General features: G+C 39.6%; 1 protein-coding gene across 11 annotated transcripts in view; it reads right to left on the reverse strand.

The window, feature by feature from the left end:
- The window catches only part of kcnq5a (potassium voltage-gated channel, KQT-like subfamily, member 5a), a 147,152-nt gene that overhangs the window by 51,470 nt on the left and 82,974 nt on the right, over nucleotides 1–12,708 (reverse strand). The window lies entirely within an intron of this gene.

The raw sequence follows: 12,708 nt of genomic DNA on the forward strand, positions 1-12,708 counted from the left end.
AATAAAAACAAAATAGACAAATCAGTTCAGGCCCATCCTAGAGTAAAACATCTTCTTAAAATCCACACATGACCCTTGGCTGGTTGGCATAGTGCTTTGAAACTGTGAGGAATCAATGACACATTTGAAAATCTGAAGTCAATCATGATTGAATGCGAGTCAAAAAAATTGAGAAGTACATATTTCAAATGTATCCTCCCATTATCACCGTCCATCCAAAAGCCCCAGCTAAAACTAACTACATTTTAAATTCATCCAAAGAAAATGTTTCCGTCTTTACTTTCTGTCCAAAGAAAGTAAAAACAAAGAGCTAACTTTACTCCGTGTACACACAGTCATCATCTGCATAGGTCTCCTTAATATTTTGTAATGAATCTGATTTAGTCGAGCTGCTCGTCCAGGGTGAAACGTTTACACAACATACAACAGCTTTGTCTCTTTTAAGACACAGCCCTCATGACCCAGCGCCCTCCGACCTTTAGACGTGTCTCTGTTTCAGCAAACCTGACTTTAATAATTAGGTCACTAGCAGGAATCTGTTGAACTTGATTGGATGCTGAGGAGGGAATGCAACCATTTGACCAGGGAACGCATCTAAGCGTTACCGGACACCGGTTCTCATGCACAGGAGCTTAATGCCCCAGGTTTAGGAACAAGGCTTTGGTACCCATGATTGACCTTAATATAGATACTATCTAATCCACAGGAGTCAACGTTACACATACTCCAAATATTCACAGATACACCACTCTTTTTTTGCATCACCCAACTGTGTCTCAGTTTCATCTATCCAGTGGTTGATTTCAGGTGTTGAAGAAATTGAAGAGGGACTTTTTTTTCATCATTTCATCTGTTTTGTGTACCACACCTGTACCACGAGCAGCAAAGCAGTCCGACAACATGATGCCGCCCCCACCGTGTTGGACCACATTTGTAGTGATCTTAGGTTTGAAAGCCTCACGAACTGCTCCATCCATTCTTGTCATTATGGCCAAATAGTAGGAGTTCTGTCTTGTCGGACCATAATTTATCATTTGGCTTGTCCAAGTGGGCACCTGCACAGTTCAATTCAGTTTTAAAGATGTTGATTTTGGACCAAGGTCTTCCTTCTTGGCAAGTACCCTCTCAGTTGTGGGTGATATAAAACTTGATACACCATGAACTGCAACACTGGTACCAGCTTCCAGTTTATGAGTATTATTACCAGCTTATTATCCTGGGATCTGGTGGTTCCTTGTGCTTCAACATCCTAATAAGTATTCTTTCATCTGAGGTAAACAGTTTTGGTAAGAAGTTTGAAACTTGGACATAATTATGTGATCCAAGGGGAAAATGATCATAAACACAGATCAATGCTGGTTTAGAAATCGTTAAACCAGGTGAACATTAAGATTCCAGAATAGTCTGGTTTATAATCTACTTGGAACATCAATCCCCTCTGAACATTAAAATCTTATAAGTAATATGACGTTAATAGCCATCATAGGTGCAAACAATGATTTTGGAACTGATATTAAGAAATTAATGGTAAAGTCTAAGACTAATTGTGTTAAACAGTGATAATTCAAATACATCAGCATAAAAACATTTTTCAAGTTGAAAACAAACCGTTGCAGATTAAATCTGAGGCCTCTTCATTGCCTGTCTGCTGCCCACAAGGTAAGACAGTCATCTGGTAAGTTGGTTAATGAGCAAACAAATGGAAATTCATAAGGAAGTTTCCACGCAGCATATGCACTGGCTGGCAGGCCCTGTAACACGTTTCTGTCTGCATCTTTGAACTTTGTTTTTTCAAATGCCATCTGTCTTCCTGATATTTACAGTCTCATTTCAAGTGTTTCTTTTCTATACGGAATGTGCTTCAGACTCCCTCTTGTCTCGTTTCAACAGCCCCTCGGTCTTATCTTTTGTGAATTCTCCTGTTTTCTGCCGTATTCTGCACTCTGTTTCCAATCTGCCTGCCTCTGTTTAAGTCACATTTGTGTCTGTGTGAAACGTCTCAGCAGCATTTTGTATTTTTCTCCCCTTTGGCTCAGCCGCATGATTGATGCAGCCATTCATTTTCCACGGGCTTCACAAGAAATATGAAAACTCTGCATAACAGCGCATGTACCTGTGCAGAACGAAGGATTCCTAACTTGTGCTCGCACCTCAATCTGCTCTTGATTCCCGTTTTAAAAGGTGTCACCCGGACAGACAGCAGAAAAAGGTGATTTACAAAGAGGACCCTGATGTATCGTGTTTTATGCCACTTGTGTCAAATCTAACTTTTTACCTGTGTGAGATAAGAGAATAACTTTTATTTTTCATTAAAAGGTTTGAACTCATATAATCAATTATATAACCCCAAAAGTTTCTGAAATGTTCTCCAATTATTTGACCTGTCTTCATTCCACACCTCTCTTTCCAATACACACAGGTTTAGAAATGTTTCTGGGAACGAAACCAAATCATCTGTCTTAAGATGTTGATGTAATTCTCCCCACTGTACTGGAGCCACTTGGACCTAGTGGACAAGCACAGACTCCTGTTCATCTGATTTTTAGCTGAGCTGAACTTCCATATTCTAATCAGCCGTATAAAGTTTTCACCAAAATCTTTCAGGCGGCGATGATGTACTGATTTACACACAGTCTATTCGAATAGGAAAAAAAAAAGAATAGAAACGTGAGACTAAATGGATGTCTCTTCAATGCAGTTTCTCTACCATTGCTGTACCCAGGGACATAAACTATCCGCATTCGAAAAACGTGCGAAAAGTGATCTGGTCTGCTTGATGCCCACTTTTGAATGGGACCTTTATTGGAAGCTAATCCCATTGTACGAGTTGATCCAAGATGCGTGAAATCCAGAAGACCGATATTGGTAGTGAGGAGGACTTGAGAAAGATGTAGGAACTGAGCATTGGAAAGCAGACAGGCAGGAAGCCACTGAAGAAGGAATTTTTGAATTGACCATGAAAGATTTTCAAGCCATGTTTCCAACCAATTGTCTTGCCAGTTTTGAGCGAACATTTAGAAAGTTACAAAAAAGAAAATGCGATTTAGTCGTGTCTTCATCTACTGGTTTGGAGCGAATTAACCAGGCCACACAAAGTGTCATTTCATCAGGTTAAGACATTACGCATGGCTGTAATACACAGGAAGTAGAGGTTACAAACTAGCATGGAGCACACCTCTAAAAAAAAAAAAGGAGAGAGATTTTCAGGAATGTGTTGCTATTGGGAAATTTGTAATTGCTCTGTCATTTCAGCTAGTGTTGTCGCTCTACAGTTGGCAGTTCCACTTCCCAACAAAGATCCTCTGCTCAGGGGAGACCTCACACTTCAAGAATTCAAAGTCCTTATTGTCATTTTGTGTTACGATAATGAAGTGTTTGATGAGAGAGAAACTAGTTCAGAATTCACACAGATGACATATAACACGCAGAAACAAGACATTTTCCAAACTCTTTCCAAACCTTTTTCCCCTTGAAATCAGTTGATTGCACTGACCAACAACACTTCCAGAGAAGCTTAAAGTGTGCAAATAGACTCATTTTCGAGTCAAAAGGTCAAATAGTGGTCCCTTTACAGACGGTATAGATTACTGTGCAGTTGGATGAGTGTATCACACAAACGCTCCATCGTTTGATACACTGATGGACACAGTAAAACACTGTGCAATTAATTTAGATCTTCAAGCTGCAGAGCTGTGCCGTTTGTGCGGATGTCCAAATAGACATTCCCTGAGAAACTGGAGTGTGCAAACAGTCATTAGAATGTGAGAGATTCTCATTGGATAATGATCCCTGCTTGGGACTCATTCAGGTTGAGGATGCCTCCGTTTAGAAGTACCCACCCACCAGCTCCGATTTTGGTAGTAAAGGAGGCAGTGGCAGTGAAAGTTGTGAGATTGTAGACAATGCACACATTTTGATCATGTGCGTGAAACCAGGTTTGACATGGGCATCATTTATTGATTCAATGGCTTCCAATTTTCTAACACTTGCTTTGTGTCAACAGACTGTGTTCCCACAACAGTGTAAGTTAAATCATGAAGAATCGAGAGTCTTTGTTTTCATTATGTAACCATAATGAAACTTTAATGGGATACCGGCTCAGAGTACTCCTATAATACACAGACACAAATGGAAAAGCCCCATGTAAAAATAATAAAAAATATTATTAGAACAAGTATGCATACTTTTCTTCACTGTCCACACTGCATTCTGACAGTGTTTGTATTTCTAACACCACACTATAATTTAAAGGTAAATGCTTCTGGCCACTTCTAACAACTAAAACAGGGTATTTTCCCATACAACACAGATAAAAACATTAAAAAAGAAAGCATGACATTCACCAAACAGTTAGAAATACTTATTAAAGCAAAATAGCTAATTGAGTGTTGCTTTACCACGGTTCCACTGCTCTAATTATGAGTCAAATAAGTGCTGCGTACCTTTCAAGGGCTTTTTGAAAATAGAATAAAAAAACACCCTGGATGAATGCTCAGATGAATCGTCCTATTAGGTTTGGTGGCTATGTCAACCTTCAAAATGCTTTTCATCAAGGTTTCGGGTCCAATTATTCCTCTGTGCTTGTTTTCCTGTTTAGATTTCAGGGACGGCCATTGTTTGAAAAAATGAAGAGTGACTGAATGCAAACTAAATTGAATGCTAAAAAGCGAATGTGCCAGATGAAAAAACATGGAGCATTATTCTGTTTCTCAGTGGCCACGTTAAATCAGTCCATCACCGGGAACAGAATCGTCTCTCCACGTAACATTTTCAGGCTTCATGAATAACCGGCAAAAAAATAAAGAAATCACTTTGATGATAGTTTCAAAACATGCAAAACTCATTCCATTTTAAACGCTATAAACATTGGAAGACATAGAGGTAAAAAAAACAAAACAAATGTGCCTGCCATGCTGAAATAAATGGCCTTTCACTGAACAGATACTGGATCTGTAATATCTGTCATCAGGTGGTAATGTTCTGACATGCTGATGGAAAAGTGTTACATCTAGGGACCTCTTAGTTGCCTGGGTGATGTTAAATAATGAGAAATACATCAGTCTGCGCACCTCAGTCAGGTTTGTAGTTTTAGTTTACATCTTTTTCAGTTTTGTCATCATAGCGTTTAGAATTTCACCAATTTTGCCCACTTGTACCGCTTGTTTTCTTACAGATAAAATTGTTCAGTGAGTGGAAAAGGAAGTGGAAAAAAACAAAACAAACTAATTTAATGACGTGAGCCAGGTGACAAATAGTCAGTGCTGTTATTACATTGATTATCTTTAGGAGATTTAGCCACGTCTTCTGTCATTTAAAGACATTAATGGCTTCTGGTTGTGAAAAATAAATATATGTTTAGTGTACATATCTGACTTTGAAAGCAGTCAATTGTTCCTTTAGCCAAGGGAAAACACTAAGGTAGGAGTAATTAAAAGAGAAATATAAGTCATAAACTAAAAAGAAAGCTGGAAGAAGAAACCTTTACACAAAGCAACAACAAAGAACGTTAAAGCCTAAAAATTGCTCATCTGTGTCAATGTAGTTTAATATTAAGCCTCCCAGACATCCTGGATCAGGCTGTTCGCACAAAAATATGTGAAACACTTCCTGGCAGAGTTGAGGTATGCACACTGTACTGCTTGGCAGAAACCAGGATAGAGGACGTCGATACCAGGACTAAGAAAAAACATTCAGGTTTTCATGGTTTAAAAAAAAAAAAATGAAAGTGCTTTTTTTAAATATAAAATCAAATATTATAAATGCTGTGAATGTGCTCAGAAAATGGGCAAATGTCCTTCATCCAGACGTTTCATGACTTTTTCCACCATGTCCTTGTGTCCCTTACAGGAAAAGTGATGTTTTGAGGCATCAGAGAACAAATTTGTGGGTATACAAATGGCCTCACGAGCTGTGTATGTATCTTCTAAGGATTTCTTTTCTTTTTTTTTTTTTTTCAAATCAGGCTTTATATTAATTGCCTCAGTCCACAAATATGCAAAAACTAAAGCAATGGCTTCACCTAGCTGAGGCTGCATCCCCTACTCATAGCTATAGGGATGAATAATTATTATTCGCAAAATCAGATGGACTCAGTGGATAGGTTATATCCTATTATATAGTTGAAAACACATAGTTTATGCCTCCAACCAACTCAACACACTGTGATCAGGTAGCTGACTTACTGTATAACTGGGGCGGGTAAACAGACAATGGCCACAAGCTCCAGCTCGGTGCTTATGTATGTTACATAAGGAGCGCTTCTGCTGTGTTCTGGGGCTTTCTCATAAAATTACACTATCAATAAATAAAATAAATAAAATATGCCTAGAATAACAATATAATGGCACACATGACTCTCTGAAGGCTCTCACAATTTTTAGTAATATTTTTCTCTGCACTTAATGGCCCTCTAGTTTTCTCTATTTGCTCTCTTTTTTCCTCAGGCAAAAAAACAGAAAAAAAAGGACAGTAATGTTTGAGTTATAAATGACTCATGTAGAGTGATAATGCCCACAACTTTTAACATCTACTTCTCAGATGTTCTAGGAGTATTACATGCTGGTTTGATAGAACATTTTGGCTCTTCTGCTGACCGGAGAGTGAGCGCTGAGGGGTGGGGTGGGGGTGGGGGGTGGGGGTGTAGGTAGGATGGAGGTCACCCTTTACACTCTTATAAGTGTAATGGTTTTAATTAATATTATTATACAGAAGATCTCTAGAGTTGATAGATTGAAATTATTGTTCAGGTAATTTTTAATATTCTTATGCTACACTTTGTATTATGCAGACCATTTTAATGTCCATCGTGTACTCTTGGCCTGTAACCCCCTCCTAAAATATATGATAGCAATATAATAAAACTCCTGAAGTGTCCCATGATGACAAAGCAGCCCGTATTACTCTACCTCAACAGAGCTATATTGATCTACGTTCAGCACGTGTAGATTATTTTGAAATGCTCTTTCGACAATCTTCTGGAAAAACACTCACTGGTCACTTTATTAGGTACGCATGGTCAACTGCCTGTTGGAAAAAAGTAAATAAGCCGGCTGAATGGCAACAACACAATGTTGTTAGGCATCCAAGCACAGTGAAGACGTCTTCCCGAAGGTCAAGCAAAAGAATTGGGAAGAAAGGAAATTTGATCTGACTTTGAACATGCCGTGGCTTGGTACCACACGGGCCGGTCTGATTGCTGCAGAACCGCTTTTGGGTTCTCAGAGAACAGCCATGAGAAAGAAAATATCCAATGAAAGCGAGTTGTGTAGATATAAATGGCTTGCTGAAGTGGGCCCATTAGTTACAACTCCCTATTGTTCAAATGTCCAAGCCTGAGTATCCTGGCTGACCATGTCCAGCCTCTTTATCATCACAGTACCCCCTTCTTCTGATGGCCGCCCCCAGCAGGATAGTGCCTCATGTCACAAAGCTTAAGTTGTCTCAAACTAGTTTCTTGAACATAACAATGAAATAGCTCTGCTCCCATTGGTTTTACAGTTACCGTAACTTAACTCAACCCAAGAGAGACTATTTTGGAAGAGGTGTCATGGGGGACTTGCTTTGTGGATGTGCAGGTCGCAAATCTGCAGCAACTCTGCAGTGCTATGATCTCTGTGTGGACGAAATCTGTGAGGAATGTTTGCAACACCCTGTTGTTAAAGCTCTACCATGAAAAATGAACAGAAAAGACAGTCCAACCAGCAAGGTATAATTCATTAAGTAGCCACTGAGTCTGGGTCTTTGTTACAAACAGATTGTGATATAGAGGTATTACTACATAAAATGGTCTCCTGTGACGCATAGTTTAGAATTTTGGAAGTAAAGCTTTGTCAAAAAGTTATAAGCAGTCACCGAATAGATACAAGCAGTAAGTAACTCTTGGTTTCGTTGTTTAGTATGCCGTATCCCAGATCATCTGCAGAAATGACCAGCTAGAGAAGAAATGCAGTATAAAAATAATCAAAATAGTGTCCCCTTAAACTATATTATAATACTTGTGCTTTTGTACATTTTTTTTCTTTTTATTTTACATAGTTATTAGCAGAGTACGTGTTTCACACAGGAAGACCTCTGCTGTCACACTGCCTCACACCTCCATTTTGTACGTGACTAATCACGTTGTGTGTAAATAAAAGGAGACGTGATGACAATTTAAGGGTTCATTAAAATGACACTTGCATAAACCTATGATGTTTTGTAAATCTGACCTTATTAAGATGGTAGAAATCCGCTACGGTCTCTCGGACTAGCCGCTAGCTTTAGCCTCGGACACCAGCTAATCAGGATTTACACTAAACAAAGTTTTCAAGCAGGTTATCTACTGCAGTTCAGGTATTAATTGCTTAAAACCATTTAACATGATCTCGCTTCAACAAACTCAACCCTCCCTTTGACTGCATTACTTTCCAAAATCCAGAACAGATGCCAAAAGAAACGACACTGATGCAAAGCAGAAGGTAAAAAGTCCAACAGCTGTTTACTGATGTTCAGGAAATTAACTGTTCACACAACGTTTGCTTTGGACGTGCCTCTCGGTTTAATTACTGTCTCAGATGTGTGCCGTCAAACCGACTTGTGGTTAAGTTGATGCTCAACAGGGCACACTGACAAGCTGCAGGTGTTAGAGAGAGAGAGGCAGAGGCAGTCTCTGAGTCCAGCTACTGCAGACAGGATGTTGATAAATGGGGTCCAGCAGAGAAACCCATATACAGCAAAAAAAAAAAAAAATCCCACAGCCGCCCTCCAACAAGCTGACAGAAGCGTTTGAAAAGCATGCGGAGTGACAAGTAAGTGTGTGAGTAATCAGTTCCCTGGAGACTTAGAGCCTGGGCTTTACAAGGAATCATTACAAGTATCTTAAAATGGAAACAAAACACGTGCATTGGACAGAAACTGGCATGTACTGTGAAACACATGTTGGCATTAAGAAAAAAAGACTCTTTACCTTGACCACTTTAGCTTGGCTTTTACATAAAAAATTAGAGTGAAAGAATAGAGATGTGAAACAAAGCAGCAAAACTAAAAATGACTGGGAAAACAAAACTTTGAACACGGTATTTATTGTGAGATTTGCTGCATAAGTGTAACCTGGATGCAATCCCAATAAACTGTTTAGAAGACATTTAAGACATTTTCAATTCTGTTGGAAATTTTAGGTCAGTTGTGTTCACAGGTTTTTCCTCACATTATCCATTAACGCCTCCTTAATTGTCACAGATTATCAGGTGTAGTCAAACATGAGTTGCTTTAAAATTATACCAAATCCCTGAAGGAGGAGGTAGAAGACAAGGCAAAAAAAACAAAAAACAAAAAAAACAGGATCTTTGGCTTGTAGTTGCTGTTTTTTTTTTTTAGTAGTTTTCATTTGTAATTACTTTTCTGTGCAACCTGTCTCCAATATCTTTTGTTTTATCCGTTTATTTCTCCAATCTCTTTCTCAGCAGGCAAAATCTATGACTCATGATCCACCTTCCACTGTTTTTCCCTCAAGTAATGTCAACTGCAAATCAGACGCACGTGAATGATTGTTCCTTTCTTCCAAAGTGTGAGGTGGATTTTTCTTAGCTCTCTCATAAACCTTTTAAGAGATCAACATGGACACAAAAGATTAAATATTCATCTTTGCTGGGAAACCAACACTTTATAAATGTAAAGCAAAACATAACATAACTAGCCTTTGGCATTTCATTACTTTTAGTGGATTTAGTTCCTTTGTTTTTTAAGTGTAAGTGGGCATGACGTTACAAAATAAAAGCAGCACTAAACTATCAGGTGGCCTGTACCATGCTAGCAGCATGATGTCTCGTTTAAACAGAACCAATTAACACGGCGTTACACACACTTTACACCGGTGACCCAACCAGAGAGATGAAGACATCGATAACGAGAGTCAGACATTTTTACATGCCTGCAAAAGCTTGAACGATGTCTTGCAAAACTATTCACACTCCTCTGACTTTTCCCCTTTGCCCACATACGTTATAGAGCCCAGCCATGTCTAGTTTTGCCCCATTTAGGGGCAGGGTCTTTTCAGGGGTGTTTCTCTCAACCCATCCCTTCCTATCAACTCTGAACAGCTTCCCCATCCCTGCTGAAGAAAAGGAAAACAATCCCACAGCCTGGTCCTGCCTCCTCCATGTCTTATGGTGGGAGTGGTTTTGCCAGGGTGATATGCATCGTTAAGGTAGGACACATAGTTTAGTTTTGCTCTCATCTGACTATAGAACCTTCATACAAACGATTGCTGTGTCTCAGGAATGGCTTGAGGCAATCTTTAAATGGGCCTTCTGGCTTTCCTTCTGTCACTCTTCATTTATGGAGCACAAGACTAATAGCTGTCAGGTAGCTGTACATTAGCTGTCTGATTCTCCAAACCAGAGCTGTGGATCTCTGCAGCTCCTCCAGAGTTCCCATGAGCCATTGGCTGCTTTCTGTGATTAATGCTGTCTTTGCCCAACCTGTCCGTGTAGGTGGTATCTGTCTTGGTAGGTTTGCAGTTGTGCCATGCACTTTCCATTTAGGACTGATGGATAGAAACATGCTTCATCCAACTTTAGGATGTTGTTTCTAACCTAACCCCGATTCAATCTTCTCCACAACTTTACCTCTGACCTGTCTGCTGTGCTCCTTGATCTTCGTGATGGTGTTTGGCCTGTAATGCTCTAAAAATGCCCTCTGATATCTTCACAGAACAGCTGCATTGGTACTGAAACCAAGTTACACAGAATTTTGCTTAGGGGAGTAAGGTGGGCTGAATACCATCAACATCAAATCATTTTATTTTCACTTTACGATGTTGCTGCAATTTGAGTTCGGTTATCACTTAAACTCCCAATACAATATAAACTTGTGGTTGTAAGGGGATCAAATGTGAAAGAGTCCCAGGATGTACAAATACTGTTTCAATGCAGTGTAAAATGCATGGACAAAATAACTGGATGGGCAGTTTAGATTTTTTCTTTTTCTTTTTAATAAGCAATTAAAAAAAAATTAATTTAGAATGCGACAATAAAAGTTTTTCCCAGGAAAAGCCATTATCTATTTGCTTGACTCTTTTAAGGACCGACTCTACATACCCCACAAGGGGAGAGGGAGGGATTGGAAACCAAGAAAGAGAATGAGGTAAAAGCCTCATGATGCTGAGGTAAGAAACACCAGAAAACACAAAGGAACAGCAGACGATCGGGCACAAAGAGCAGCAGTGGAGGACTCCACAGCGGCATAAAGAGCAAAATGCTGAATCCTTTGAATCAAAATGACAGAACATTACAGGAGTGAGATCAGCGGGCTCTCCAGGATGAAAGCAGCACAGCCATCAGAGGCTTCTACGGGAAGATAAAGGGCGAGCTTAGGTATAAATAACATTTCTCGGCTAAGGATGGGGTTGTTATATTGGTACATCACAGATGAAACAAAAGACAGAAAGACATAAAACAAGATTAAAAAAGAGTTGACAAGCTGCGAGAACCGAGTGAGTACAGCCAGCGTCTTCTTTCCTTTCATTTGTTTCACTCACTCATCTTTTCCTCTTTGGATCCATAACAGGCTCCACCGCATTGATCCAGCAATCAATTCTGTTCTTATGTTGTTTTGTTGGGCTGCTACTAATTCCAGTATGCTTTATTGTTAACCCTGTGCAAGGTCTGGAGGGGGGTTGATTGAAGATCCGGGTAAATAAAGAGTCGAGGGAGATGTCAGGGTGAGAGGAGATTAAAAAAAAAAGGATTGGAGAATGGAGTGGATCACAATGGAGTCACATAGGAAGGCTGATTTGTTGCCAGTAGTCGGTTGCTTAAGTCCTATGTTTATCCATAGGAGTGCAGTACTTTACCTGATGATTGTAGCTATGAAACATAAGGGTTTTATTTCTAAGCAACCACTTGACCAAACAGAACTGGGCCAACGAAATGGTGCAACACAGACTAGGTCTCTGTGTAAAGGTCAGCACAATGAAATGTAATAGTTTTTCAACTAAAGTTTTGTGTTCAAAAGATCAGGAGCTGGAAGAAACAACAGGTTGCCTAGTTTAGAAAAGATGAGGGATTGGCGTATTTATTCTACCTTCCATTTGTTCTTAAATGTAGGGCAGCAACCTCAAAACTAAATTCATCTTGTTATTTCAGTAGCATAATCTCCCAGAGAACATTATGGAGTTAAAAAGCCAGCCAAACAGGTAGAAAATTCCCAAGTTTAAACATAGTGTGCCCTTCATTTATCTTAAAAAAAATGTAACATGAGACATATGATTAAAGTTTATACTTTGGTTATGAGTTGATTCAGGGGTACTCAAACTTTTCGTGGCCAGGGGCCTCTTAGCAGTGCTAAAATGTTTCCAACGACCCCTTTAGATTCCTCATGCTGATAGAGTTTATAAAACAGCCTTTTGTACTGTTAAATACATAGATTTGGTGAAGATTAGATCCTCATTGTCAATGTAACTGTTGTCATACTTCCTAATTTTGGCTGATTTGGTTTTTACCTCACTTGATGAAGTGGACAGAGTTAAATATTTGTCCATTGTGTTACTTAGTTGAACCCCGACACATCCTCAGCAGTGCCTCCTAAGGCCCGACAGCATGGGTTTCACGGACCCCCAACCTCTGGTTCGCGGCCCCCCGGGGGTCCGGGGACCCCAGTTTGAGGGCCGCTGGATTAAAGCATTCAGGCACTGTCTAATGGGTAGTTTATCCCTTCCTGTTTCCTTGGTTA

This window comes from Fundulus heteroclitus, chromosome 22, assembly GCF_011125445.2.
Source record: "Fundulus heteroclitus isolate FHET01 chromosome 22, MU-UCD_Fhet_4.1, whole genome shotgun sequence".
Classification (NCBI taxonomy): Eukaryota; Metazoa; Chordata; class Actinopteri; order Cyprinodontiformes; family Fundulidae; genus Fundulus; species Fundulus heteroclitus.